This window comes from Bombina bombina, chromosome 4 (genome assembly GCF_027579735.1).
Source record: "Bombina bombina isolate aBomBom1 chromosome 4, aBomBom1.pri, whole genome shotgun sequence".
NCBI classification, from domain to species: Eukaryota; Metazoa; Chordata; class Amphibia; order Anura; family Bombinatoridae; genus Bombina; species Bombina bombina.
The window spans coordinates 40,450,799-40,478,114 of NC_069502.1; the positions used below are offsets into that span (position 1 = coordinate 40,450,799).

The 27,316-nt window shown below is 38.9% G+C and overlaps 1 protein-coding gene across 1 annotated transcript in view; it reads right to left on the minus strand.

Annotated features, from left to right (window-relative positions):
- DTNB (dystrobrevin beta) overlaps window positions 1-27,316 on the minus strand; it is a 983,126-nt gene that overhangs the window by 747,963 nt on the left and 207,847 nt on the right. Inside the window, exon 2 of the mRNA XM_053709466.1 lies at window positions 11,684-11,785. The gene's annotated coding sequence lies outside the window, so the exon portion shown is untranslated. The remainder of the gene's footprint in view (window positions 1-11,683; window positions 11,786-27,316) is intronic.

Genomic DNA, 27,316 nt, shown 5'->3' on the forward strand with positions numbered 1-27,316 from the left:
CACCGCTCTAGTGGAATGAGCTGTAATTCTTTCAGGAGGCTGCTGGCCAGCAGTCTCATAAGCTTAACGGATTATGCTTCTCAGCCAAAAAGAAAGAGAAGTTGCCGAAGCCTTTTGGCCTCTCCTCTGTCCAGAGTAGACAACAAACAAAGCAGATGTTTGACGAAAATCCTTCGTAGCTTGTAAATAAAACTTTAAAGCACGAACCACATCAAGATTGTGTAAAAGACGTTCCTTCTTAGAGGAAGGATTAGGCCATAATGAAGGAACAACAATCTCCTGATTGATGTTCTTATTAGATACTACCTTAGGAAGAAACCCAGGTTTGGTACGCAAAACTACCTTATCTGCATGGAAAATCAGATAAGGGGAATCACACTGTAAAGCAGACAACTCCGAAACTCTTCAAGCCGAGGAGATAGCTACCAGAAACAGAACTTTCCAAGATAAAAGTTTAATATCTACGGAATGCAAAGGTTCAAACGGAACCCCTTGAAGAACTTTAAGAACTAAATTTAAACTCCATGGCGGAGCAACAGGTTTAAACACAGGCTTGATTCTAACCAAAGCCTGACAAAACGCCTGAACGTCTGGAACCTCAGCCAGACGTTTGTGCAAAAGAATAGACAGAGCAGAAATCTGTCCCTTTAAGGAACTAGCAGACAATCCTTTATACAATCCCTCTTGGAGAAAGGATAAGATTCTAGGAATCCTGACTTTACTCCATGAGTAGCCCTTGGATTCACACCAATGAAGATATTTACACCATATCTTATGATAGATTTTCCTGGTGACAGGCTTTCGAGCCTGAATTAAGGTATCAATGACCGACTCGGAAAAACCACGCTTTGATAGAATCAAGCGTTCAATCTCCAAGCAGTCAGACGCAGAGAAATTAGATTTGGATGTTTGAAAGGACCTTGAAGTAGAAGGACCTGCCTCAGCGGCAGAGTCCATGGTGGAAAGGATGACATGTCCACCAGATCTGCATACCAAGTCCTGCGTGGCCACGCAGGAGCTATCAAAATCACCGAAGCTCTCTCCTGCTTGATCTTGGCAATCAGACGGGGGAGCAGAGGAAACGGTGGAAACACATAAGCCAGGCTGAAGGACCAGGGCGCTGCTAGAGCATCTATCAGCGCTGCCTTGGGATCCCTGGACCTGGACCCATAACGAGGAAGTTTTGCGTTCTGACGAGACACCATGAGATCCAGTTCTGGTTTGCCCAATAGTTGTATGAACTGGGCAAATACCTCTGGATGGAGCTCCCACTCCCCGGATGAAAAGTCTGCCGATTTAGGAAATCCGCCTCCCAGTTCTCTACTCCTGGGATATGGATAGCTGAGAGATGGCAAGAGTGAACCTCTGCCCATAGAACTATCTTTGAAACCTCCAACATTGCCAGGGGGCTCCTTGTACCCCCCTGATGGTTGATATAGGCTACAGTCGTGATGTTGTCCTACTGAAATCTGATGAACCTGACCGCAGCTAGCTGAGGTCAAGCCTGAAGAGCATTGAATATCGCTCTTAGTTCCAGAATGTTTATCGGAAGGAGGGCTTCCTCCTGAGTCCACGAACCCTGAGCCTTCAGGGAGTTCCAGACTGCGCCCCAGCCCAAAAGGCTGGCATCTGTCGTCACTATAGTCCATTCTGGCCTGCGGAAGCTCATTCCCCTGGACAGATGGACCCGAGATAGCCACCAGTGAAGAGAATCCCTGGTCTCTTGATCCAGATTTAGCAGAGGGGACAAATCTGTGTTATCCCCATTCCACTGATTGAGCATGCAAAGTTGCAGTGGTCTGAGATGTAGGCGGGCAAACGGAACTATGTCCATTGCTGCTACCATTAAGCCGATTACTTCCATACACTGAGCCACTGACGGCTGAGAAGTGGAATAAAGAGCACGGCAGGAAGTTAGAAGCTTTGACAACCTGACCTCTGTCAGAAAAAAACTTAATTTCTACTGAATCTATCAGAGTTCCTAGGAAGGAAACTCTTGTGAGAGGGGAGAGAGAACTCTTTCCTTCGTTCACCTTCCACCCATGAGACCTCAGGAATGCCAGAATAATGTCCGTATGGGACTTGGCGATTTGAAAATTCGATGCCTGTATCAGAATGTCGTCTAGGTAAGGAGCCACCGCAATGCCTCGTGGCCTTAGAACCGCCAGTAGGCACCCTAGAACCTTCGTAAAGATTCTTGGTGCCGTGGCTAACCCGAAGGAAAGAGCCATAAACTAGTAATGCCTGTCTAGGAAGGCAAACCTGAGAAACTGATGATGATCTCTGTGTATCGGAATGTGGAGATAAGCATCCTTTAAGTCCACGGTAGTCATATATTGACCCTCCTGGATCATAGGGAGGATGGTTTGAATAGTCTCCATCTTGAAGGATGGGACCCTGAGAAATTTGTTTAGGATCTTGAGATCCAAGATTGGTCTGAAAGTTCCCTCTTTTTTGGGAACTATAAACAGATTTGAATAGAATCCTTGCCCCTGTTCCTGCCTTGGAACTGGGTGGATCACTCCCATAACCAGAAGGTCTTGAACACAACGTAAGAATGCCTCTCTCTTTATCTGGTTTGCAGATAATTGTGAGAGATGAAATCTCCCCTTTGGAGATGAGGCTTTGAAATCCAGAAGATATCCCTGGGAAACAATCTCCAGAGCCCAGGGATCCTGGACGTCTCTTGCCCAAGCCTGGGCGAAGAGAGAAAGTCTGCCCCCAACTAGATCCGGTCCCGGATCAGGGGCTACTCCTTCATGCTGTCTTAGAGGCAGCAGCAGGTTTTTTGGCCTGCTTTCCCTTGTTCCAAGCCTGGTTAGGTCTCCAAACTGGCTTAAACTGGGCAAAATTTCCTTCTTGTTTTGCAGTAGAGGAAGTTGAAGCTGTGCCACTCGAAGTTTTGAAAGGAACGAAAATTAGTCTGTTTGGTCCTTAATTTGTTGGACCTATCCTGGGGAAGGGCATGGCCTTTTCCTCCAGTAATATCAGAAATGACCTCCTTCAGTCCAGGCCCGAATAGGGTCTGCCCTTTGAAGGGGATGTTGAGAAGCTTAGACTTTGAAGTAACGTCAGCTGACCAGAATTTAAGCCATAGCGCCCTACGCGCCTGAATGGCAAAACCTGAATTCTTAGCCGTTAGCTTTGTTAAATGAAAGACGGCGTCAGAAATAAATGAATTGGCTAACTTAAGAGCTTTAAGCCTGTCTAGAATATCATCCAACGGGGTCTGCACCTGTAGAGCCTCTTCAAGAGACTTGAACCAGAAAGCCGCTGCAGCAGTGACTGGGGCAATACATGCAAGAGGCTGGAGAATAAAACCTTGTTGTATAAAGATTTTCTTAAGGAAACCCTCTAATTTTTTATCCATTGGATCTAAGAAAGCACAACTGTCCTCGACGGGGATAGTTGTACGCTTAGCTAGGGTAGAGACTGCTTCCTCCACCTTAGGGACAGTCTGCCACAAGTCCCGTGTAGCGGGATCTATGGGAAACATCTTTTTAAAAGCAGGAGGGGGAGAGAACGGTACACCTGGTCTATCCCATTCCTTCGTAATTATTTCTGAAAACCTCTTAGGGATTGGAAAAACATCAGTGTAAACAGGCACTGCAAAGTATTTGTCCATTTTACACAATTTCTCTGGGACTACAATGGTGTCACAGTCATCCAGAGTCGCTAAAACCTCCCTGAGCAACAAGCTGAGGTGTTCAAGCTTAAATTTAAATGCTGTCATTTCAGAGTCAGACTGAAGTAACGCCTTCCCTGAATCAGAAATGTCACCCACAGATAGAAGCTCTCCTGCTTCGGCTTCTGTACATTGTGAGGGTATATCAGACATAGCTACTAAAGCATCAGAAAGCTCTGTATTTGTTCTAGCCCCAGAGCTGTCTCGCTTTCCTTGTAACCCTGGCAGTTTGGACAATACCTCTGTGAGGGTATGATTCATAACTGCCGCCATGTCTTGTAAGGTAAACGCATTGGACGCGCCAGATGTACTTGGCGTCACTTGCGCGGGAGCTATAGGTTCTGACACATTGGGAGAGCTAGGTGGTTTAACCTCCCTTTTGTCAGTCTGAGAAACCTCTGGTGATAAATCTTTAAAAGCCATAACATGGTCTTTATAACTTATAGAAAGGTCAGTGCATTTGGTACACATTCTAAGAGGGGGTTCCACAATGGCTTCTAAACATAATGAACAAGGAGTTTCCTCTATGTCAGACATATTTAACAGACTAGTAATGAGACCAGCAAGCTTGGAAAACACTTTAATAAATGGGAAAAAGCAATTAAACAAAAAACGGTACTGTGCCTTTAAGAGAAAAAAACTACCACATAATAGTAGTACATTTAAGCAAGAGAAGAGATAGCCCCATCAACTGTGGGGATCTTTTCCCAAAACTCCAATCTAATTGCTGGAAAAGGATACATTTTTTAAACATTGAAGGTAGAAGCCTTCTGACCTTTCCTGGAACCAGAAAAGATAACAAATAGACTAGAAGTCTTCCTGAAATCTTTAGTAGCTTCAACATAATATTTCACAGCTCTCACCACATCCAAAAAATGTAAAGATCTCTCCAAAGAATTCTTAGGATTAGGACACAAAGAAGGGACAACTATTTCTCCACAAAACTGCCTTATCCTGATGGAAAAAATCAGAAAAGGAGATTCACAAGAGAGAGCAGATTACTCAGAAACTCTTCTAGCAGAAGAGATGGCCAAAAGGAACAACACTGTCCAAGAAAGTAGTTTAATGTCCAAAGAATGCATAGGCTTAAATGGAGGAGACTGTAAAGCATTCAAAACCAAATTAAGACTCCAAGGAGGAGAGATTGATTTAATGACAGGCTTGATAAGAAACAAAGCCTGTAGCAATTTTAGCAATTTTTCTGTGGAATAAAACAGGAAGAGCAGAGATTTGTCCTTTCAAGGATCTTGCAGACAAACCTTTATCCAAACCATCCTGAAGAAACTGTAAAATTCTAGGAATTCTAAAAGAATGAAAAAATATATGAGAAGAACACCATGAAATGTAAGTCTTCCAAACTCGATAATAAATCTTTCTAGAAACAGATTTACGAGCCTGCAACGTAGTATTAATCACTGAGTCAGAGAAACCTCTATGACGCACTAAGCGTTCAATTTCCATACCTTCAAATTTAAAGATTTGAGATCCTGATGAAAAAATGGACCTTGAGACAGAAGGTCTGCCCTAATGGAAGTGGCCAAGGTTGGCAACTGGACATCCGAACAAGATCTGCATACCAAAACCTGTGAGACCATGCTGGAGCCACCCGCAGCACAAACTATTGCTCCATGATGATTTTGGAGATCACTCTTGGAAGGAGAACTAGAGGAGGGAAAATATAATCAGGTTGATAACACCAAGGAAGTGTCAACTGTCAAGGTATTTGAAATATTATTAAATAATATATACAAGTATATTTGTCTTTATTTAATAAGTCTGTGGATGTGCACATCAAATAATTCATTTAGAGATCTCCCACACTCAATATGCTAAATTATGCAATTGTATAACCACAAGGAACTGAAAATTAACACAGGTAAAATTCTGAATACACATCTCCAGGATGTCTCCAATGGCTTGACACTAAGGCATTTGGTTTAATTAAAATGTAACCACAGTTTCAGAAACCATATGTGTGATTGCTTGGGAATGTGAGATACAATCCATTTACCCCTTCCAATGTACCTAAGAATCTAGCTCAGGTGACAAATCTTGTGAGAGTTTCAGCATTGCACTTAGGTGCAGGGGACCCCATGTGGTGAGTAAGAGACAAAGAGTCTGGGAACTGAGTACTGAAAGGGCAGTGAAGACCTTAGGATAACACAGAGAAAGCAAATGGCTCACAATTAAATTTTAAAACAGCTATGTTATAGGCAAGTAAAATACATTTCAGCATTATAAGAAAATATATATATATATATATATTTTTAATGGATATGTTACTGTCTTTTATATGATAATAAATATAAACGCATTGTATTAATAGATAATTGCTGCATGGGACATTTATATAGGAAATAAATTCAGAATTATTATAGATTAAATAAAATTTTTAATAATACTATATTTGAATTACATGTATATATAACATGCTTTCCTATTTTCCAGATGGAACTAAGATGATGACAAATACAAGATACTGCATGGAAGTGAAAATGTATCTGCATAGAAAGGATTTATGCTTCCAAGATCATTTAGAAACATGAAATATGGCATATTCTTGTTGGAATACAATACAATACTGAATTCAAAATAGGCTGTTATTTGTATAGAAATGCCAGGATACTAATAAAATTATAATGCATTTTAAGCTAATAATTAGCACTATTAAATTGCCTTAATATAATAAAATGTTAATAATATAACATATTTGGTATCAGAATAATCAGGAAAAAAAAATCTAATACTACCCATCTGTAATTGGGGTTATATATGATTAATGCAGAGAGTGTGATCTGATTAAATAACCATTTTATGAGAATAATTAACTTGCTTAAAAATGCTTAGAAATTTTAAAGGTGAAATTGTTTTGTCTGGATATCTGCTGCCACCTAGGGGCCAATACCGGTAGGACAGTTAAGAAAATTTAACTGTTCAAAAGATACGTTGCCATGGTAAACATGCTTCAACTCTAAGGGCGGACCAGGGACAAGCACGAGGGCCAATCCGAAACAAGGTTTCCATTTGGGCGTTTCCAATTTCACCAGTGAGGAGAACCCATATAAAGTGATTGCAACATAGAGAGAGGGAGATTTTGGCTGAGCTGACTGGTAACTGGATGCTGGCGTGAAATACCATATACTCAAAGCAAAGCTGATCTATTCTACTCATTGACTGCAAATTATACTTTTTGGTATTCTGAGGTGAAATTGGATCTGTTGAGAAATATTGGAAACTGGATATCATCTGGTTTATTTGGTAACGTATTCAAGATTATTGGTAAGATAAGTTATATGCATAGTCACTACAGTTAAATAGCAGAATATATATATTATCCTATTGATTATAAACACTGTTGCTTGGATGTTAAAAGATTTGTAAATAAGGCTGGTTTTAAAGATAAGCGTGTATAAACTTTGCATAGCATATTTAAATAGTTTTCAAGCGCATATAATATTATATCATATTCTGGTATTGCAAATATATTTCAAAAATGTTCATAGATATTAACTAAATAAAAGAGTTCAGGTATTTATATTAATTGTATGATTTCTAGTAGATGCATGTTGATTAAGGGTTTCTATTTTTAAGAATAATTATTATTTGTATTGTGTTATAACCCTGCCATAAGCTGATTTATTATTTGGAGAGCAACTACTAAGATTTTCATAAATATACTGACAACGCATCCAATGCTTCCGCCTGAGGATCCCTGGACCTGGACAGGCACCTGGGAAGTTTTTTCTTTAGATGAGATGCCATCAGATCTATTTCTGGAAGCCCCCACATCTGAACAATTTGAGAAAACACATCTGGATGGAGAGACCATTCTCCCAGATGTAAAGTCTGACGACTGAGATAATCCGCTTCCCAATTATCTATACCTGGGATATGAACCGCAGAAATTAGACAGGAGCTGGATTCCGCCCAAACAAGTATCCGAGATACTTCTTTCATAGCTCGAAGACTGCGAGTCCCACCCTGATGATTGACATACGCCACAGTTGTGATATTGTCTGTCTGAAAACAAATGAACGGTTCTCTCTTCAACAGAGGCCAAAACTGAAGAGCCCTGAGAATTGCACGGATTCCAAAATATTGATTGATAATCTCGTCTCTTGAGATTTCCAAACCCCTTGTGCTGTCAGAGATCCCCAAACAGCTCCCCAACCTGAAAGACTTGCATCTGTTGTGATCACAGTCCAGGCTGGACGACCGAAAGAAGCCCCTAGAATTATACGATGGTGATCTAACCACCAAGTCAGAGAAAGTCGAACATTTGGATTTAAGGATATTAACTGTGATATCCTTGTATAATCCCTGCACCATTGGTTCAGCATACAAAGCTGAAGAGGTCTCATGAAAACGAGCAAAGGGGATCACGTCCGATGCTGCAGTCATGAGACCTAAAACTTCCATGCACATAGCTACTGAAGGGAATGACTGAGGCTGCTGCAACCAATTACAAAACATCTCTTGTCTGTTAGAGACAAAGTCATGGACACTGAATCTATCTGGAAACCTAAAAAGGTTACCTTTGTCTGAGGAATCAAAGAACTTTTTGGTAAATTGATCTTCCAACCATGTCTTTGAAGAAACAACACTAGTTGATTTGTGCGAGATTCTGCAGAACGTAAAGACTGGGCGCGTACCAAGATAAATCGTCCAAATAAGGAAACACCACAATACCCCGTTCTCTGATTACAGAGAGTAGGGCACCGAGAACCTTTGAAAAGATTCTTGGAGCTGTCGCTAGGCCAAAAGGAAGAGAAACAAATTGGTAATGCTGGTCTAGAAAAGAGAATCTCAGGAACTGATAGTGATCCGGATGAATCGGTATATGAAGATAAGCATCCTGTAAGTCTATTGTGGACATATAATGCACTTGCTGAACAAAAGGCAGAATAGTCCTTATAGTCACCATTTTGAAAGTTGGTACTCTTACATATCGATTCAAAATCTTTAGATCCAGAATTGGTCTGAATATATTTTCTTTCTTTGGGACAATGAATAGATTTGAATAAAACCCCAGACCCTGTTACTGAAACGGAACTGGCATGATTACCCCTGATAACTCCAGGTCTAAAACACACTTCAGAAAAGCCTTTATTGGGTTTGCTGGAATGCGTGAGAGAGAAAATCTTCTCACAGGCGGTCTTACTCTGAATCCAATTATTTTGGACGGAATTGATCCAAACATCTTTGAAAATGTTTAATCTGCCCCTACCAGCTGGAATGAGGGCCGCACCTTCATGCAGACTTGGGGGCTGGCTTTGATCTCTTAAATGGCTTGGATTTATTCCAATTTGAGGAAGGCTTCCAACTGGAAAGATTCCTTGGGGTAAGGATTAGGTTTCTGTTCCCTTTTTTTGTCGAAAGGAACGAAAACGGATAGAAGCTTTAGATTTACACTTAGGTCTTTTATCCTGAGGCAAAAAAACTCCCGTCCCCCCAGTAACAGTTGAAATTATTGAATCCAACTGAGAACCAAATAATTTATTACCTTGGAAAGAAAGAGAAAGCAATCTGGACTTAGAAGTCATATCAGCATTCCAAGATTTGAGCCACAAAGCTACTCTAGCTAAAATAGCTAAAGACATATATTTAACATCAATTTGATTATATAAAAAATGGCATCACAAATTAAATTATTAGCATGTTGAATCAACTTAACAATGCTAGACAAATCATGATCCGATACTTGTTGCGCTAAAGATTCCAACCAAAAAGTTGAAGCAGCTGCAAAATCAGCCAAAGAAATTGCAGGCCTAAGAAGATGACCTGAATATAAATAAGCCTTCCTTAGATAAGATTAAAGTTTCCTATCTAAAGGATCTTTATAAGAAGTACTATCTTCCGTAGGAATAGTAGTACGTTTAAGCAAGAGTAGAGATAGCCCCATCAACTTTGGGGATCTTTTGCCAAAACTTCAATCTAACTGCTGACAAAGGATACAATTTTTTAAACCTTGAAGAAGAATTAAAAGAAGTACCAGGCCTATTCCATTCTTAAGAAATCATATCAGAAATAGCATCAGGAACTGAAAAAACCTCTGTAATAACCACAGGAGCTTTATAAACAGAATTTAAATGTTTACTAGTTTTAATATCAAGAGGACTAGTTTCCTCCATATCTAATGTAATCAACACTTCTTTTAACAAAGAACGAATATACGCCAGTCATTTGAAATTTCATCAACTCTATGAGAAGTTTTAAAAGACCTTTTACATTTATTAGAATGTGGAATGGCAGACAAAGCCTTCTGAATAGAATCAGAAATAAATTATTTTAAATTTACAGGTATATCTTGTGCATTAGATGTTGAGGGAACAGCAACAGGTAATGAACTACTACTGATGGATACATTTTCTGCATGTAAAAGTTTATCATGAAAACTATTACAAACCACAGCTGGGAGGTATAATCTCCACAAGTTTACAACAAATGCACTTAGCTTTGGTAGAACTGTTATCAGGCAGCAGGGTTCCAACAGTGATTTCTGAGACAGGATCAGATTGAGACATCAAAAGACACCCATCCACATATAGCAGATAGCCAAAACAGTACTGAAACGGTTATCAGTAAAGGTAATGGAATATGAGAGTATATCGTCGATCTGAAAAGGGAGGTAGGAGATGAATCTCTACGACCGATAACAGAGAACCTATGAAATAGATCCCCGTGAGGAAAACCATTGCATTCAATAGGTGATACTCCCTTCACATCCCTCTGACATTCACTGTACTCAGAGGAATCGGGCTTCAAAAATGCTGAGAAGCGCATATCAACGTAGAAATCTTAGCACAAACTTACTTCACCACCTCCAAAGGAGGCAAAGTTTTGTAAAACTGAATCGTGGGTGTGGTGAGGGGTGTATTTATAGACATTTTGAGGTATGGGAAACTTTGCCCCTCCTGGTAGGATTGTATATCCCATACGTCACTAGCTCATGGACTCTTGCCAATTACATGAAAGAAATATACCTAAACTGCAGAAAGACAGAGCAAAACTTCCATGGCGGTAACTACTGAAAGGGACAATGCTAATGAAAGGAATATAAATTTACGCTGCTTCTCGTGTCTATTTCATAATGATTTAAAACCCAGTGATAGCTGTAATTAGATGTCCACTAAAGACTCCACTGTCAAGCTGTATCTATTAGCTCTGTTTTAGAAATGTAGTATACTCTACTAGATACTGCCAGCATTTTAGCAAATGTCTGCGCAAAAATAAGAAATGCGCATGGTTGCCTTTCAACTTTAAATAGAAGAATTTTTTCAAAATACTTCTAAAAATGCTTGTAACAAAAGTTATTAGTTTTTCAGCGGCATATTTACATATGCTGCAAGGGACTATGCACAGTTTTTTTAAAACACCTTCTCAGAGAGTCTGCAGTGTCTTGTATGTCACAAATTACGTATTTACAGACACAATATACACCACCGCCAGCTCTCTGAGTTTGAATACTGATGCACGGGCCCTCACAGCATATGTACATATCGGTAATAAAACTTTTACTATAAGCATTTTTGCTAATGGGCGTACAATGCTTCTAAATGCACCCATGCACATTTCAATTGTGACCTTCCTATCCCTTTAACACTTGCCTTGTGCTGCGGAGTGTCATGTAGCTATGGATGAATTTACCTTTGTATCTACATTTGCATTTTAATTTTCTCTTTGCAGTGCACCAGACTGTGAGTGTGGCCAACTAGGTAATGACATTTATATTTATTGGAGAGGGATGTTTTTGTACAGGCTTTTGGTTTTATACTGTTTAGATTGGAAGAACATTTAGACGCAGCAGTTATATTAACGTTTATGCAAAGATAATAAAATCAATTCAATGGATCTAGACCTTGTTGCTCTATATACTTGTTTTACAGCATTTTTAATCTTCAATTTTAGCGGTTTGTGTTTATATCTAAAAGTAACTCAACTTCTTTACCTTTATAAATAAATCTTTATAACTCTTTTTGAAAGTATATCAAGCCATACCTATTTGCACCGGGCTCGCTTTCTTTCCAGGGCTTGACGCAGAGGTCTGTGAGTTCTCCACCCGCAATGCCAGCTTTGCCACGTATTGCTACACTATAGGATCTATTTAGAGGGAGATGAGAATTGTACCTGTTAATTCAGAAAACAGACCAAACGTAAAACACTCACAAAAAAAATGTGTTCCTTTTGAATATGAGAAATTATTTTATCAGTAAGGATTTAAACAGTAGGCTGTTACCAGTTGAAAATTGGATTGCAAATTAGTTGCAGACAAAAAAGTAATTAGGAAAATGTCTCTTGAATAAAATGGTTTCCGTTTCTCTTCATCTAACATAGAAATGTAGTAATAAAAAAGGTTCTCATAAGAATGTCATTCAGAAAACACAGCTTAGCAGACTGGGAAAAGTTAGGGGGATGAGAGCCAGTGAACACTGCAGAGCCCGACAGTACTGCATATTTGACTTTTCACTTCAAACAGCATTTTGCTGTGGATGCGCTGTGTTAAGAAAACTTACAAAGTGCAGCCAGAGCAAAGCTCTGCTTGAAGAGAACAGCCTGATGTGGAGCGGCACTGCAAAGTTAAAGCAGTAACAGTTCCTGCATGTGTTCTGTTCATTCTGCAAACATGCTGCATTTTCTGCAATGACATCTCAGATCACTGCATGTTCTGCCTTGGGTGGGGTTCAAGACATTGTGCTAGAGCGGTGCATGGCCATTACCTCTGAGGCGGTGAAAAGTCAGAAGAAGCAGTTACAGCTTCTTAACTATGTAGCAGCAGACTTGCTCATCGAAACCTGCTCTGTGTAGCCTAAAAAGCTCAGAATGCAGCTTCATAAATCTACCGCCAAAGGTAGAAAACATAATTTATGTAAGAACGTACCTGATAAATTCATTTATTTCATCGTGTCGAGAGTCCACGAGCTAGTGATGTATGGGATATACATTCCTACCAGGAGGGAGCAAAGTTTCCCAAACCTCAAATGCCTATAAATACACCTCCCACCTCACTCATATCTCAGTTTGAAGTATAGCCAAGTTAGTGAGGTGTATAAAGAGTAAAAGCATAAAAAAAGAGGAACAGGATAAATAATGTGCTTTATACAAAAAAATCATAACCCCCAAAAAATGGGAGGGTCTCGTGGACTCTCGCCATCATGAAAGAAATTAATTTATCAGGTAAGTTCTTACATAAATTATGTTTTCTTTCATATAGGGGGCTAGAGTCCACAAGCTAGTTACTGATGGGATATAATACCCAAGATGTGGAAGTCCACAAGTAACTATAGAGGGAGGGATAAAATAAAAACAGCTATTTCCGCTGAAAAAAATTAAATCCAAAAAATTATTGTTTCTTAAAAATTCAAACAACCTTAATCATAGGCACTAGAATCAAAATGAGACAGATGACTGAAGGACCTTTCTAATAAAAGCTGCTTCCAACACTAACAATAACACTTTCCAAGAAAGCAGTTTAATGTACAAAGAATGCATAGGCTCAAAAGGAGGAGCCTGCAAAGTCTTTAATACCAAATTTAGACTCCAAGGAGGAGAGATAGATTTAATAACAGGTTTGATATGAGTCAAAGCCTGTACAAAACAGTGAAGAAATAAAACAGAAAGAGCAGAGATTTGTCCTTTCAAAGTATTGGCAGACAAACCTTTATTCAAACCATCCTAAAGACACTGTAGAATCCTAGAAATTCTAAAAGAATTCCAGGAATAATCATGAGTGGAACACCATGAAATATAGGTTTTCCAAACCTTGTGATATATTTTTCTTTAAACAGGCTTACGAGCCTGTATCATAGTGTTAATCACAGAGTCAGAGAAAGCGCAATGACTAAGGACTAAGCGTTCAATTTCCATGCCTTCAAATTTAGAGATTTGAGATCTGGATGGAAAAACGGAACTTGAGACAGCAGGTCTAGTCTTAGAGGAAGTGACCAAGGTTGGCAACTGAACATTTTGACAAGGTCCGCAAACCAGAACCTGTGAGGCCATGCTGGTGCTATCAGAAACACATAAGATTGTTCCATTATGATCTTTGAGATCACTCCCAGAGGTGGAAAAATGTAAGCAGATTGGTAAAACCATGGAACTGCTAGAGCATCTATCAATTCCGCCTGAAGATCTCTAGACCTGGAGAGGTACCTGGGAAGTTTCTTGTTTAGACGAGAGGCCATCAGATCTATGTCTGGAAGACCCCACATCTGCACAACCTGATAGAACACATCTGGATGGAGAGACAACTCCCCCGGATGTAGAATCTGACGGATAAGATAATCTGCTTCCCAATTGTCTACACCTGGTATATGAATCAAAGTGATTAGACAAGAGCTGAATTCCGCCCAAGAAAGTATTAGAGACACGTCTTTCATTGCTGGGGGACTGAGTCCCCTCTTGATGATTTACATATGCCACTGTTGTGACATTGTCTGTATGAAACCGAATATACAGTTCTCTCTTTAATAGAGGCCAAGGCTGAAGAGCTCTGAAAATAGAACAGAGTTCTAATATTGATTGGTAACCTCGCCTCTCGAGGATTCCAAACTCCTTATGCTGTCAGAGACCCCCAGTCAACTCCCCAACCTGTGAGACTTGCATCTGCTGTGATCACAGTCTAGGTAGAACGATCAAAGGAGGCCCCTTGAACAATAAGGTGATTCTTGGGATTTAAGTATATCAGTTGTGATATCTGAGTATAATCCCTGTACCATTGGTGCAACATGCAAAGCTGTAGAGGTGTCATATGGAAACAAGCAAAAGGGATTGCGGCTGATGCTGCAAACATGAGACCTAAAACTTCCATTCACATAGCCACTGAAGGAAATAAGAGATTGAATGTTTAGACAAGCTGAAACCAATCTCAAAAGTCACTATTTTGTTAGGGATAGAGTAATGGACACTGAATCTATCTGGAAACCTAAAAAAGGTGACCTTTGTCTGAGGAATCAAGAAACGCTTTGGTAAATTGATCCTCCAAACATGTCTTTGAAGAAACAACAGAAATTTTTTGTGTGAGATTCTTTTTTGTGTGAGATTCTGCTAAATGAAAAGATTGAGCTAGTACCAAGATACCGTACAAATAAGGAAACACTGCAATACCCTGCTCTATGATTACAGATAGAAGGGCACCTAGAACTATTAAGAATATTCTTGGTGCTGTTGCAAGGCCAAACGGAAGAGCGACAAATTGGTAATGCTTGTTTAGAAAAGAGAATCTCAGAAAACTATAGTAATCTGGATGAATCAAATTGTGAATGTAAGCATCTTGCAAGTCTATTGAGGACATGAAAAGACCTTGCTGAACAAAAGGTAGAATAGTCCTTATAGTCACCATCTTGAAAGTTGGGACTCTTACAAAACGATTTAAAGTTTTCAGATCCAAAATTTGTATGAAAGAATTTTCTTTTTTTGGTACAATGAATAGATTTCAATAAAAACCCCAATCCTTGTTCCTGCTGTGGAACTGGGATAATTTCCCCTGAAAGTTCTAGATCTGAAACACATTTCAGAAAGGACTGAGCTCTTACTGTGTTTATTGCTACATGGGTAAGAATCTTCCCAAAAGAGGTCTTATTCTGGATCCTATTCGATACCCCTGAGAAATTATATTCTGAATTTACTTATTTTGGACAGAGTCTGTCCAAACTCTCTGAAATAGCTTTATTCTGCCCCCTACCAGAAGAAATGGCTTGAGGGCTGCACCTACATGTAGGTTTAGGGGCAGGATTTGGTTACTTATAAGGCTTGGATTTATTCCAATTCGCAAATGGTCTCCAATTAGAGCCAGAGGCCTTAGGGGAAGAAAAGCTTTTCTGTTCTCTATTCTGACGAAAAGAACGAAAATTATTGAGAGCTTTAAATTTATCCTTAGATTTCTTGTCTTGGGGCAGAAAAACTCCCTTACCCCCAGTAACAGTGGAAATAATAGAATCCAATTGTGAACCAACAAGATTTTTACCTTTTACCTAATAATCTAGTTTTAGACACTATAGCCTAGATTTGGAGTTTGGCGGTAGCCGTGAAAACCAGCGTTAGAGGCTCCTAACGCTGGTTTTAGGCTACCTCCGGTATTTGGAGTTACTCAAAAAAGGGTCTAATGCTCACTTTTCAGCCGCGACTTTTCCATACCGCAGATCCCCTTACGTCATTTGCGTATCCTATCTTTTCAATGGGATCTTTCTAACTCCGGTATTTAGAGTCGTGTCTGAAGTGAGCGTTAGAAATCTAACGACAAAACTCCAGCCGCAGAAAAAAGTCAGTAGTTAAGAGCTTTCTGGGCTAACGCCGGTTCATAAAGCTCTTAACTACTGTACTCTAAAGTACACTAACACCCATAAACTACCTATGTACCCCTAAACCGAGGCCCCCCCCACATCGCTGCCACTCGATTTAATTTTTTTAACCCCTAATCTGCCGACCGCCACCTACGTTATCCTTAATCTGCTGCCCTAACATCGCCGACCCCTATATTATATTTATTAACCCCTAATCTGCCCCCCTCAACGTCGCCTCCACCTGCCTACACTTATTAACCCCTAATCTGCTGAGCGGACCGCACCGCTACTATAATAAAGTTATTAACCCCTAATCCGCCTCACTAACCCTATAATAAATAGTATTAACCCCTAATCTGCCCTCCCTAACATCGCCGACACCTAACTTCAATTATTAACCCCTAATCTGCCGACTGGAGCTCACCGCTATTCTAATAAATGTATTAACCCCTAAAGCTAAGTCTAACCCTAACACTAACACCCCCCTAAATTAAATATAATTGTAATCTAACGAAAATAATTAACTCTTATTAAATAAATTATTCCTATTTAAAGATAAATACTTACCTGTAAAATAAACCCTAATATAGCTACAATATAAATTATATTTATATTATAGCTATTTTAGGATTAATATTTATTTTACAGGTAACTTTGTAATTATTTTAATCAGGTACAATAGCTATTAAATAGTTAAGAACTATTTAATAGCTAAAATAGTTAAAATAATTAAAAAATTTACCTGTAAAATAAATCCTAACCTAAGTTACAATTAAACCTAACACTACACTATCAATAAATAAATTAAATACAATTCCTACAAATAAATACAATGAATTAAACTAACTAAAGTACAAAAAATAAAAAAGAACTAAGTTACAAAAAATAAAAAAATATTTACAAACATTAGAAATATATTACAACAATTTTAAACTAATTACACCTACTCTAATAAAATAACAAAGACCCCCAAAATAAAAAAATGCCCTACCCTATTCTAAATTACTAAAGTTCAAAGCTCTTTTACCTTACCAGCCCTGAACAGGGCCCTTTGCGGGGCATGCCCCAAGAAGTTCAGCTCTTTTGCCTGTAAAAAAAAACATACAATACCCCCCCCCAACATTACAACCCACCACCCACATACCCCTAATCTAACCCAAACCCTCCTTAAATAAACCTAACACTAAGCCCCTGAAGATCTCCCTACCTTGAGTCATCTTCACCCAGCCGAGCCAAATTCTTCATCCAAGCGGAGCAAGAAGAGGTCTTCCATCCGATTGAAGTCTTCATCCAAGAGGCATCTTCTATCGTCATCCATCCGGAGTGGAGCGGCAGCATTCTGAAGACCTCCGACGCGGAACATCCATCCTGGCCGACGACTGAACGACGAATGACGGTTCCTTTAAATGACGTCATCCAAGATGGCATCCCTCGAATTCTGATTGGCTGATAGGATTCTATCAGCCAATCGGAATTAAAATAGGAATATTCTGATTGGCTGATGGAATCATCCAATCAGAATAAAGTTCAATCCGATTGGCTGATCCAATCAGCCAATCAGATTGAGCTCGCATTCTATTGGCTGTTCCGATCAGCCAATAGAATGCAAGCTCAATCTGATTGGCTGATTCAATCAGCCAATCAGATTTTTCCTACCTTAATTCCGATTGGCTGATAGGATTCTATCAGCCAATCGGAATTCGAGGGACGCCATCTTGGATGACGTCATTTAAAGGAACCGTCATTCGTCGTTCAGTCGTCGGCCAGGATGGATGTTCCGCGTCGGAGGTCTTCAGGATGCTGCCGCTCCGGATGGATGACGATAGAAGATGCCTCTTGGATGAAGACTTCAATCGGATGGAAGACCTCTTCTGCCCCGCTTGGATGAAGACTTCTACTGGATGGAGGACCTCTTCTTGCTCCGCTTGGATGAAGAATTTGCCTCGGCTGGGTGAAGACGACTCAAGGTAGGGAGATCTTAAGGGGCTTAGTGTTAGGTTTATTTAAGGGGGGTTTGGGTTAGATTAGGGGTATGTGGGTGGTGGGTTGTAATGTTGGGGGGGGTATTGTATGTTTTTTTTTTACAGGCAAAAGAGCTGAACTTCTTGGGGCATGCACCGCAAAGGGCCCTGTTCAGGGCTGGTAAGGTAAAAGAGCTTTGAACTTTAGTAATTTAGAATAGGGTAGGTCATTTTTTTATTTTGGGGGGCTTTGCTATTTTATTAGGGGGCTTAGAGTAGGTGTAATTAGTTTAAAATTGTTGTAATATATTTCTAATGTTTGTAAATATTTTTTTATTTTTTGTAACTTAGTTCTTTTTTATTTTTTGTACTTTAGTTAGTTTATTTCATTGTATTTGTAGATATTGTATTTAATTTATTTATTGATAGTGTAGTGTTAGGTTTAATTGTAGATAATTATAGGTATTTTATTTAATTAATTTATTGATAGTGTAGTGTTAGGTTTAATTGTAACTTAGGTTAGGATTTATTTTACAGGTAAATTTTTAATTATTTTAACTATTTTAGCTATTAAATAGTTCTTAACTATTTAATAGCTATTGTACCTGGTTAAAATAATTACAAAGTTACCTGTAAAATAAATATTAATCCTAAAATAGCTATAATATAAATATAATTTATACTGTAGCTATATGAGGGTTTATTTTACAGGTAAGTATTTAGCTTTAAATAGGAATAAGTTATTTAATAAGAGTTAATTAATTTCGTTAGATTAAAATTATATTTAATTTAGGGGAGTTTTAGTGTTAGGGTTAGACTTAGCTTTAGGGGTTAATACATTTATTAGAATAGCGGTGAGCTCCAGTCGGCAGATTAGGGGTTAATGTTTGAAGTTAGGTGTCGGCGATGTTAGGGAGGGCAGATTAGGGGTTAATACTATTTATTATAGGGTTAGTGAGGCGGATTAGGGGTTAATAACTTTATTATAGTAGCGCTCAGGTCCGGTCGGCAGATTAGGGGTTAATAAGTGTAGGCAGGTGGAGGCGACGTTGTGGGGGGCAGATTAGGGGTTAATAAATATAATATAGGGGTCGGCGGTGTTAGGGGCAGCAGATTAGGGGTACATAGGGATAATGTAAGTAGCAGCGGTTTACGGAGCGGCAGATTAGGGGTTAATAATAATATGCAGGGGTCAGCGATAGCGGGGGCGGCAGATTAGGGGTTAATAAGTGTAAGGCTAGGGGTGTTTAGACTCGGGGTACATGTTAGAGTGTTAGGTGCAGACGTAGGAAGTGTTTCCCCATAGCAAACAATGGGGCTGCGTTAGGAGCTGAACGCGGCTTTTTTGCAGGTGTTAGGTTTTTTTTCAGCTCAAACAGCCCCATTGTTTCCTATGGGGGAATCGTGCACGAGCACGATTTTGAGGCTGGCCGCGTCCGTAAGCAACTCTGGTATCGAGAGTTGCAGTTGCGTTAAATATGCTCTACGCTCCTTTTTTGGAGCCTAATGCTGACATTCTGTGGACTCTCAATACCAGAGTTATTTTAAAGGTGCGGCCAGAAAAAAAGCCAGCGTTAGCTACGCGGCTCCTTACCGACAAAACTCTAAATCTAGCCGTATGTCAGCATTCCAAGATTTAAGTCATAAAGCTCTTCTAGTTAGAATGGCTAATGACATGGATTTGACATTTATCTTCATAACATCAAATATAGCATCACAAATAAAATGATTTGTATGTTGAAGTAAAACAATGTTAGATAATTTAGATTTTTTAGACAACTGTTGTGCTAAACTGTCCAACCAAAAAGTAGAAGCAGCAGCAACATCAGCCATAGATATAACAGGTCTAAAAATATAGCCAGTATGTAAATATGCCCTTCTAAGATAATTTTCAAGCTTCCTATGTAAAGGATCCTTAAAAAAAAGTACCGTCTTCCATAGGAATAGTAGTACGTTTGGCAAGAGTAGAAATTGCCCCATCAATTTTAGGAACTGTTTCTCAAAGTTTCTGAATTGGCTACAGGTAAAGGATACAATTTCTTAAACCTAGAAAAAGGGTTAAAAGAGGTACCAAGCTTAGACCATTCTTAAGCAATCATATTAGAGATAGCGTCAGGAGAAGGAAATACTTCAGGAATAATAACAGGAGTCTTAAATATAGAATTAAGATGATTACTAGCTTTATCATCAGGTGGTTTAGACTCCTCAATACCCAAAGTAAGCAAAACTTCCTTTAAAAGGGACATTATATACTCATTTGTTCTTTGCATAAATGTTTTGTAGAGCTATTTTTAACTACAAATGTATTTTTTTTTTTAAAAACATTGCTCTGATTTTCAGACTCCTAACCATGCCCCAAAGTTTTAGGAAAATACTGACGTATACCTACTCCAGCTTGTTTCGGTTTGTGTAAAGGGTCTTTTCATATGCAAAGAAAGGGGGAGGGGGAATGTTTTCTGAGAACACGGAATGAGCTAGTGGCGGAGCTTATAACGGCAATTTTAGCGGGGAAATTTTTGGCGATAAAAAAACGGTTCAAAATGATGACGACATGTCACCCTATGACAAAAACATCATCACATGCGCAACAAGCAAAGCTGCAGTGGATTTCTAACACACCTATCACTCAAAAACTGGTAAGACTCGAATATATATATATATATATATATATATATATATATATATATATATAAATTTACCTAAATAAAGCATAATGGATACTTCTATTATAGATGCATAAAATGTGATTATCAACATTCCATGAGACTAACATAATACTTAGTATCCTAATTTATAAATAAATTACTAGCTCCAAGTAAAAAACCTGTACATTTCCCAGACTCTACCAACCGTGGCAAATATTTAGCCACTAAAAAGTGCACAATCCACTTCTATAATAAAACATAATTTATGTAAGAACTTACCTGATAAATTCATTTCTTTCATATTGGCAAGAGTCCATGAGCTAGTGACGTATGGGATGTACATTTCTACCAGAAGGGGGCAAAGTTTCACAAACCTCAAAATACCTATAAATACACCCCCCACCACACCCACAATTCAGTTTAACGAATAGACAAGTAGTGGGGTGATAAAATAAGGAGTAAAAAAGCATACAAAAAGAGGAACTGGAAAAATAATTGTGCTTTTATACAAAAATCATAACCACCATAAAAAGGGTGGGCCTCATGGACTCTTGCCAATATGAAAGAAATGCATTTATCAGGTAAGTTCTTACATAAATTATGTTTTCTTTCATGTAATTGGCAAGAGTCAATGAGTTAGTGACATATGGGACAGAAATGCCCAAGATGTGGAAGTCCACAGAAGAGTAACTAGAGAGGGAGGGATAAAATAGCAACAGCTATTTCCACTGAGAAATTAAATACACACAATAATTAAGTTTCTCTCAAAAAACTTAAATCAAAAGCAGTAGAATCAAACTTAAACAGCTGTCTGAAGAACTTTTTCTACCAAAGACTGCTTCAGAAGAAGCAAATACATAAAAATGGTAAAAACAATAAAAGTATGAAAAGAAGACCAAATTACTGATTTACAAATTTGATCAACCTAAGCTTCATTCTGAAAAAGCCCAAAAAATGGCAACTGAATTTACTAGAATGAGCTGCAAATCTCTGAGGCAGAGCCTGCCCTCCCACAAAATAAGCTTTGAAAAACAAAAGCTTTAATCAGGATACCAAAGAAATGGCATAGGCTTCCTAATTTTTTCTGGAACCAGAAAAATAGCAAATAGACTAGAAGTCTTCTAAAATCCTAGTAACCTAGAAATAGAATTATAAAGCTCTTAACACATCCAGAGGATGTAAAGAACTCTAAAATAATTATTTAGGATTAGGACACAAAGAAAGAACAACAACATTTCTCTACTAATGTTGCTCAAATTTACAACCTTAAGAAAAAAAAGAAGTCCACAAAACAACTTATCTAGATGAAAAAAAATCAGATAAGGAGACGTACAAGAGAGAGCTGATAAATCAGAAACAATTGTAGCAGATGAGATGGTCAAAAGAAACAACACTTTCCAAGAAAGTAGATAATCTTCAAAGAAAATATAGGCTCAAAAAAAAAAAAAGAGCCTGCAAAATCTTTAAACCAAATAAGACTCCAAAAAGGAGAAAATAATAAATGAACAGGCTTGATACCAACCAAAGCCTGAACAAAACAGTGAATATCAGGAAGGTTAAACCAGCTTTTTTTTAAATAAAACAGAAAGAACAGAGATTTGTCCTTGCAAAAAATTTGCAGACAAACGTATCCAAACCCTCCTGAAAAACTGTAAAATCCTAGGAATTCTAAAAGAATGCCAAGAGAATTTATGAGAACACTATAAAATATAGGTTATCCAAACCTGATAATACATGTTCCTTGAAACAGACTTTTAAGCCTGCAATATAGCAATAAAAACAGAGTCAGAGAAACCTCTATGACTCAACACTAATCAATTTCCATATTCACAAATTAATAATTTGAGATCCCGATGGAAAAATAGCCCCTAAAACAAGAGGGCTGGCCAAAGAGAATGCGGCCAAGGATGGCAACTGGACATCCAAACAAGATTCACATACCAAACTTCTGAGGCCATGCTGATTGTATCAGAAACACATGACACTGTTCCAATATGATCTTGGACATCACCTTTGGAAGAAAAAAACAGAGGCGGAAAGATGTAGACAGGTTGCAAAACCAAGACACTGCTATGGCATCCACCTGAGGAACCCTGAACCTGAAAAGGTACCTGGGAAATTGAGAAAATTCACCTCCCAAATGTTTAAAATCGTAGAAAATCAACAGGAGATTAATTCCACCTAAGAACGTATTCAAGATACTTCTTAATTACTAAGGAACTACGAGTCCCTATTGTTGATTGACATATACCATATTTGTGATATTGTCTGTCTGAAATAAAAAAAATAAAATGTTTTCTCCTAAAAGAGGCCAGGCCTGAAAGAGCTCTGAAAAAATAGCACAGAGATATAAAATATTGATTGGAAACCTAGCCCCTTGAAGTCCCTTGTGCTGTCAAAAGACCCTCAGACAGCTCCCCAACCTGTAAGACTTGTATCCATTAGGAATAAAGTCCAGGAAGAAAGAACAAAAGGAGGCCCCATGAATAAAATGATGATAGAATAATCACCAAAACAGAGAGAGTAGTGTTAGGATTTAAAAATATCAACTGTGATATCTAAAAACAATCCCTGTATCATTGATTCAGTATGCAAAGAAAAAAGAGATCTCAGATGAAAAACGAGCAAAGGGAACCACCCCGATGCTGCAGTTATGAGACCTAAAACTTACACGCACATAGCCACTGAAAGAAATGTTCTAGACTGTAAGTTAGACAGGGTAAATGTCAGGTTTTTTTCCCTGTTTTGTTTGCCATGTGTTGCTGGCACCCATTTTACTCACCTCTCTTGCCGACTCTGGTGCATGCTGTGTGATGCTGCTCATATCCTGCACTTCCTTTTATGGCCAGACTGGTGTACATCATTCGTGTAAGACAGGATGCAGTCTCAGAATTGTGATGTCATCACTTATTAAGGGCCTCTGTTCAGTATGCTTTGCCCTTACGTTTTCTCAGACCTGTTTGTTAGAGCGCCTGTGTATTACCTGGCTATCCGACGTCACTCCTGGTTCCTGATCCCTGGCTTGTTCCTGACTCTGCTGTTCTCCTTGTTCCTGATTCCGGCTCCTCTTACTACTCACTTTGGCTCCTGACTCGGCTCGTATGACTACCAGCTCTGGTTTTTATTCCTGGCTTGTTATTTGACTTGTGGACTGTTTATTATTTTTTGCTCATAATAAAAGTTGTGATTATTTTTGCACTTCTCGTCTCAGTCGGATTCCTGGCACCCTGAGAGTAACGGAACTTACAATTGACTTATGTCTGATAAAGACAAAAACATAAACACAGAATCCATCTAGAAACCCAAAGAGAAGTGACCCTTGTCTGAGGAATCAGAAAACTTTTAGGTAAATTAAATCCTCTAACCATGTCTTGAGGAAATAAAACTTAGTTGATTCATGAGGGATTCCACAAAAAGAAAAGTCCATAAATTTGAATGCTGCTCTTTCATATGTATGTATTGGGTACTTGTAAAGCGCATCTAATCACCCGTAAGGGACTGAAGACGCTGCTCATTTAAGCGACCTCAGAAAGGATGAAAGGCTAAGTGAACCTCGCCGGGAATCGAACCTGCAACCACCCAGGTTGCTACAGAGCTCAGCTACGTGCATTAGCATGCTGAGCTATCTGTCCAGCTTTAATAAAAAAACATAATTTATGTAAGAACTTACCTGATAAATGCATTTCTTTCATATTAGCAAGAGTCCATGAGCTAGTGACGTATGGGATATACATTCCTACCAGGAGGGGCAAAGTTTCCCAAACCTCAAAATGCCTATAAATACACCCCTCACCACACCCACAAATCAGTTTAACGAATAGCCAAGAAGTGGGGTGATAAGAAAAAAGTGCGAAGCATAAATATAAGGAATTGGAATAAATGTGCTTATACAAAAAAATCATAACCACCACAAAAAAAGGGTGGGCCTCATGGACTCTTGCTAATATGAAAGAAATGAATTTATCAGGTAAGTTCTTACTTAAATTATGTTTTCTTTCATGTAATTAGCAAGAGTCCATGAGCTAGTGACGTATGGGATAATGACTACCCAAGATGTGGATCTTCCACGCAAGAGTCACTAGAGAGGGAGGGATAAAATAAAGACAGCCAATTCCGCTGAAAAAAATCCACACCCAAAAATAAAGTTTAAATCTTATAAAGAAAAAAAAAAATTAAAATATAAGCAGAAGATTCAAACTGAAACAGCTGCCTGAAGTACTTTTCTACCAAAGACAGCTTCTGAAGAAGAAAACACATCAAAATGGTAGAATTTAGTAAAAGTATGCAAAGAAGACCAAGTTGCTGCTTTGCAAATCTGATCAACCGAAGCTTCATTCCTAAACGCCCAGGAAGTAGAAACTGACCTAGTAGAATGAGCTGTAATCCTTTGAAGCAGAGTTTTACCCGACTCGACATAAGCATGATGAATTAAAGATTTCAACCAAGATGCCAAAGAAAAGGCAGAGGCCTTCTGACCTTTCCTAGAACCGGAAAAGATAACAAATAGACTAGAAGTCTTTCGGAAATACTTAGTAGCTTCAACATAATATTTCAAAGCTCAAACTACATCCAAAGAATGCAATTATTTCTCCTTAGAATTCTTAGGATTAGTACATAATGAAGGAACCACAATTTCTCTACTAATGTTGTTGGAATTCACAACCTTAGGTAAAAATTTAAAAGAAGTTCGCAACACCGCCTTATCCTGGTGAAAAATCAGAAAAGGAGACTCACAAGAAAGAGCAGATAATTCAGAAACTCTTCTGGCAGAAGAGATGGCCAAAAGGAACAAAACTTTCCAAGAAAGTAATTTAATGTCCAATGAATGCATAGGTTCAAACGGAGGAGCTTGAAGAGCCCCCAGAACCAAATTCAAACTCCAAGGAGGAGAAATTGACTTAATGACAGGTTTTATACGAACCAAAGCTTGTACAAAACAATGAATATCAGGAAGATTAGCAATCTTTCTGTGAAAAAAAGACAGAAAGAGCAGAGATTTGTCCTTTCAAGGAACTTGCAGACAAACCTTTATCCAAACCATCCTGAAGAAACTGTAAAATTCTCGGAATTCTAAAAGAATGCCAGGAAAAATGATGAGAAAGACACCAAGAAATATAAGTCTTCCAGACTCTATAATATATCTCCCTAGATACAGATTTACGAGCCTGTAACATAGTATTAATCACAGAGTCAGAGAAACCTCTTTGACTAAGAATCAAGCGTTCAATCTCCATACCTTTAAATTTAAGGATTTGAGATCCTGATGGAAAAAAGGACCACGGTTGGCAAGAGGCCATCCGGACAAGATCCGCATACCAAAACCTGTGAGGCCATGCTGGAGCTACCAGCAGAACAAACGAGCATTCCTTCAGAATCTTGGAGATTACTCTTGGAAGAAGAGCTAGAGGCAGAAAGATATAGGCAGGATGATACTTCCAAGGAAGTGACAATGCATCCACTGCTACCGCTTGAGGATCCCTGGATCTGGACAGATACCTGGGAAGTTTCTTGTTTAGATGAGAGGCCATCAAATCTATTTCTGGAAGTCCCCACATTTGAACAATCTGAAGAAATACCTCTGGGTGAAGAGACCATTCGCCCAGATGTAACGTTTGGCGACTGAGATAATCCGCTTCCCAATTGTCTATACCTGGGATATGAACCGCAGAAACTAGACAGGAGCTGGATTCCGCCCATACCAGAATTTGAGATACTTCTTTCATAGCCAGAGGACTGTGAGTCCCTCCTTGATGATTGATGTATGCCACAGTTGTGACATTGTCTGTCTGAAAACAAATGAACGATTCTCTCTTTAGAAGAGGCCAAGACTGAAGAGCTCTGAAAATTGCACGGAGTTCCAAAATATTGATCGGAAATCTCACCTCCTGAGATTCCCAAACCCCTTGTGCTGTCAGAGACCCCCACACAGCTCCCCAACCTGTAAGACTTGCATCTGTTGAAATTACAGTCCAGGTCGGAAGAACAAAACAAGCCCCCTGAACTAAACGATGGTGATCTGTCCACCACGTCAGAGAGTGTCGTACAATCGGTTTTAAAGATATTAATTGAGATATCTTTGTGTAATCCCTGCACCACTGGTTCAGCATACAGAGCTGAAGAGGCCGCATGTGAAAACGAGCAAAGGGGATCGCGTCCGATGCAGCAGTCATAAGACCTAGAATTTCCATGCATAAGGCTACCGAAGGGAATGATTGTGACTGAAGGTTTCGACAAGCTGATATCAATTTTAGACGTCTTTTGTCTGTCAAAGATAGAGTCATGGACACTGAATCTATCTGGAAACCTAAAAAGGTTACCTGTGTCTGAGGAATCAATGAACTTTTTGGTAAATTGATCCTCCAACCATGATGTTGAAGAAACAACACAAGTCGATTCGTATGAGATTCTGCTAAATGTGAAGACTGAGCAAGTACCAAGATATCGTCCAAATAAGGAAATACCACAATACCCTGTTCTCTGATTACAGACAGAAGGGCACCGAGAACCTTTGTAAAAATTCTTGGAGCTGTAGCTAGGCCAAACGGCAGAGCCACAAACTGGTAATGCTTGTCTAGGAAAGAGAATCTCAGAAACTGATAGTGATCTGGATGAATCGGAATATGCAGATATGCATCCTGTAAATCTATTGTAGACATATAATGCCCTTGCTGAACAAAAGGCAGGATAGTCCTTACAGTTACCATTTTGAATGTTGGTATCCTTACATAACGATTCAATATTTTTAGA